General features: G+C 56.2%; 1 long non-coding RNA gene across 1 annotated transcript; it reads left to right on the top strand.

The window, feature by feature from the left end:
• Window positions 1-287: 287 nt before the first annotated feature.
• Window positions 288-3,067, top strand: LOC105816287. The gene is made up of 3 exons (XR_001137785.1): window positions 288-354; window positions 2,392-2,533; window positions 2,865-3,067. It is a non-coding gene; the product is annotated as an uncharacterized LOC105816287 (long non-coding RNA).
• Window positions 3,068-3,887: the final 820 nt, after the last annotated feature.

The following is a 3,887-nucleotide window of genomic DNA, read 5'->3' as shown; positions in this document are numbered from 1 at the left end:
CGACCCCACCCGACCCCGACCCCTGACCCCGGGCTCCCCCGCCCCGCCCTCTGCTCCGCCCACTCCGCGCAGCCCGCCGGCGCCAGGAGGGCAGCACGTCCCGACCCGGCCTCAGCAGAGCAGTGGCGAAGGGCCGAGGTCGCGAGCGCCAGGCCCGCTGGGTGACAGGTGACGGTCGCGGGGCCTGGGCGGCCAGAGCAGTAGGCGATCCGAGGCCCCGGCCGCGGGGGCAAACGCTGGGCCGCAGCAGACGGGATCAGAGGGGCCGCGGGGAGACCGGCAGGGCGGTTCCAGCCAAACCCCTGCATGTGCGCGTTTGCGTTTGGGGACCCTCAAAAACCGGCATTGGAGTGCGTAAGTCTCGGCCTCCCAGGGTGAAAGCAGTGGGAGCCCTCAGCCTGGAGTCCCGGCGTCCAGGTGGGACTCGGAACCGGTTCGCGACGAGCTGCCCCTGGAGGAAGCGCCGCGCGGGGAGAGGCAGGCCCGGGCTGACCCCGAGAGCCTGCCGTCTGTGGGAGGCTGGACGCGAGGTGCGCCGGGACATGCTCGTCGCCCCCAAGCTCTCTGCAGATGCCACCCTCGGAAGACCCTCGGGGGCCCGCACAGCTGCTGCTCCCGGGGACCGTGATTCCGCGGGCTGCTGAGCAAGGAGCGTCCCGAGCCGGCTGAGGCAGCGCTATTTTTTTCCTCTGCCCAGGCTGGCCTCGAACTCCTGGGCCCACGGTATCCTCCCGCCACAGCCTCCCGAGCCGCTGGGACTACAGGCGCGGGCCGCCGGCCGGGCAGCACGGCTTCAAATGCTTCCTGAGCAGAGCGCACCTGTCCCAGTCCCCACGGCCACTGGTCTGCTCCCTCCCACGCACAGCAGCGTCCTGCTGTGGCTGACGAGAGAGAACCGTAGCTCCCTGGGCTCCGCTGACACCCACCTCCCTCCCCTCTGGAGGTGGCCTGTGTGTCTTCCTGTCTTGCCTGTCACATGATCTAGGTTGCTCTTTCTCTCCTAATTAGCTCTTTTTACATGGTAGCTTTGCAATTTCTTTTGATTTCCACTGCCCATTTGAGTGCCTTATTTTCATTTTTGAAGCATTCCTTTAAACTTCCTGTCACCTCATTGGTTTCTATTGTAACGTCTGACATTTAGCTAGTTTAAAAGGGTGAATTTCCATATTCTCCTTACAGATTTGCATTTTCCTATCAACTGGAGAAAAGCCAGTTGAATCCTGTGAAATAGCCAGTGGGCAGAAAGGTGTGTCAGATGAAACCGCTGGCCCCCTTTGGGATGTGAGAACGCAGGGAGGAAATTTTAGGAAACTCACCAGGGGCAGAGCACTTTGATTACTAATAGTTAATATAAAATGTGATTCCTGCATCAATGCCACTCACTCCACCCCACTCCTTGATTTGCATTCATTATGCCTAGAGTTCTGGAAGGTAACCCGGAAGCAGCCTTGGTTGCCGTTTCAATGAAATGTCCAGGATGTTCCACTTTATTCAGGGCGGTCTCGCATCCCGCGCACCCCTCATCTCCAGGGTCCCCACCTCTCCTTACCCTGCCTTTCTCATGTCAACGGAAAAAAAGACCAAACTCTGTAAAATAATTTTAAAGATTTACTCCAAGCCAAATTTGAAGACTATGACTCGGAGCCACGCCCAAGAGGCCTTTAGCAGTGGACTCGGTGTGGCTGGGTGACAGTTTGGTTTTATGCATTTTAGGGAGGCAGGTTACAGGTAAAGTCATAAATCAATACGTAGGCGGCATACATTGGTTTGGCCCGAAAAGGTGGGCCATCTCGAAGCGGGGGCTTACAGGTTATAGGTGGGTTTAAAGATTCTTTGGCTTGTAATTGGTTAAAGACATGAAGCTTTGTCTAGAGGCTTGGAATGTTTTAACACAAGGAGCTGTTTATCAGAGATGAGCCACTGGACAAAGATTTGTTGTGTAAATCGAGGACCTGCAGGTTTGTCTTGCATACCCTTAGGCCTGTTAATGGGTTAGGAAGGATGTCCCCAAGAAGGGAGGGGGGCATGGTAAGGCATGTCTGACCTCCCTCCTCCAGGCAGGCAATTTAGTTTTAGGATATTCCTTTGGCCACGAGGGGGTCCATTTAGTCAGCTGGTGGGGGGGGTGAGCGTTAAAATTTTATTTTAGTTCACACTGGGGAAGGCCGCGAATGTTGCGCTTCTGGCTTCTGCAGCAAAACCCCTGGGCCGGTTTCACATCCGCGCGCGGCAGACAGCGCGTTCTCGCTCGCACATTTGCAGCACACACAGACACAAGCACCGTCCGGGATTCACGGCGTCACTATTTCATGATTCTGTAGCTCACTCTTCCCCTACTGACCTTTAAGTCGATTACAGTCACCCTTGCCCTGATCGCTGATTCATAATTAGAATCACCGCACGCAGAATGCCGCCGTCTAGGCTCGCGAGAACAGAGCGCCGTTGTCTCGGACCCGCGAGAAGCCTTCGCATGCGCACTCGGTGCCACCGTCACCTCGGAAGGAGAAACGCCTTTCTCTGCGGCAGCCCAGCGGTAAATAGTAAAGGACCAAATGAGATTTCATGGGAAGAGCCTCGTTCTAAGTGGATCTCTGTAAATATTAGCTCCTCTCTCCTTTAAACTGGGGCCGTGTGCAGCAAGGACAGAGTCTGGTCCACTCTCCTGTCCAGGGGGTGACGACGGCCTTGCCAGGTCTACCCCCGCCCCGTTCCTTCTGCAGCAGTTGTAAAGGGCTGCAAAAGGGCAAAATGTGACAGTTGGCTCTTTAAAAGCCCCACCCGTTTTTGGAAATTAAAATCTGCATGCCCGCCAGAGGCCAGAAATCAAAGGGGAAGAAAAATGTACTTTGTTCTTTGTTTTCTAGTACCTTAAACCATAGGAGATGTCCAGAGGCCACGAGATCATCGTCACTGGAGACGAGATCAGATCGACCAAAGCCACCAACTACAGTGAAGCAATAGCCCAAATCCGCACCGTGTGACACTGGTCGCATAGACCCAAGCCCGACCTCTTTAAAAAGCCCTGTATTTCTGCTCAAAGGGAGGACGGCGGGTTTTTGAGAGGCTCATCCGCTGCCTCCTCATTTACCGGGAAGTTAATAAACGTCTCTTTCATTTTCCTCAAGCCACTTGTCCCCGTTCTTCTTTCTCACTGATTCGGCCTCGGGGACAAGTACCGAACTTGCGGTAACACTTCTCCATTCCAGTGTTTTCCACCTGACTCCTGGCTTTCCAAGAACCTCGTGGGCCCAGCCGGTTGGGTGTCTTCTCCTGTCCTGGACGGGCTTGTCCTCGCAGCTGTTCCTCGGAGCAGGCTCCCCCCACGCCCTCCCCAGTGCCTCCTGCTCCCCTTGCCTCCCCGTGCCAAGCTCCCGCCATGCGACACACCTGGTCCCCAGTGTGCCCGGCACCACATCAGGTCCTCGCTCAGGGTTCCATGGCACGCACTGGAGCCAAAGCTGGTGGTGCGTCACCTCCGTGTGCAGGGTGACAGGCCAAGGCCCACCTTGGCCAACCGGGTTCAGCTCCCCTATGACTCCTGTGCACGGGAAGACAGATGAGAGACCCTCGTAGAAAAGTAAGGCCCCCGCTTCCCCCTTGGCTAAGAGCAGGCTGGGCAGCTACGCTTTCACGTGGGGGTGGAACCAACAGGGACCTGTAGGGTGGGATTCTGTCTCCCTATGTGGGCGATCGGTGGAACCATTTGCTCGTGAATCAGACAGCTCCTTTGCAGTGACGGATAAACTCTACAGATACGAGGGAAGCACGTGGAAATGAGTCACAATAGAAGGCTGTAATAAGTTCATCTGCAGCGGAATCGCCCCCAGAAAATCATTTGCCATGGTCAGACAGCCAAACAGTGACCTTTGCCCCCAGGCTGCTGCAAC

The sequence above is a fragment of the Propithecus coquereli genome, unplaced genomic scaffold (genome assembly GCF_000956105.1).
Source record: "Propithecus coquereli isolate 6110/MARCELLA unplaced genomic scaffold, Pcoq_1.0 Scaffold36, whole genome shotgun sequence".
NCBI classification, from domain to species: Eukaryota; Metazoa; Chordata; class Mammalia; order Primates; family Indriidae; genus Propithecus; species Propithecus coquereli.
This window is presented reverse-complemented; position numbering and strand designations above follow the sequence as displayed.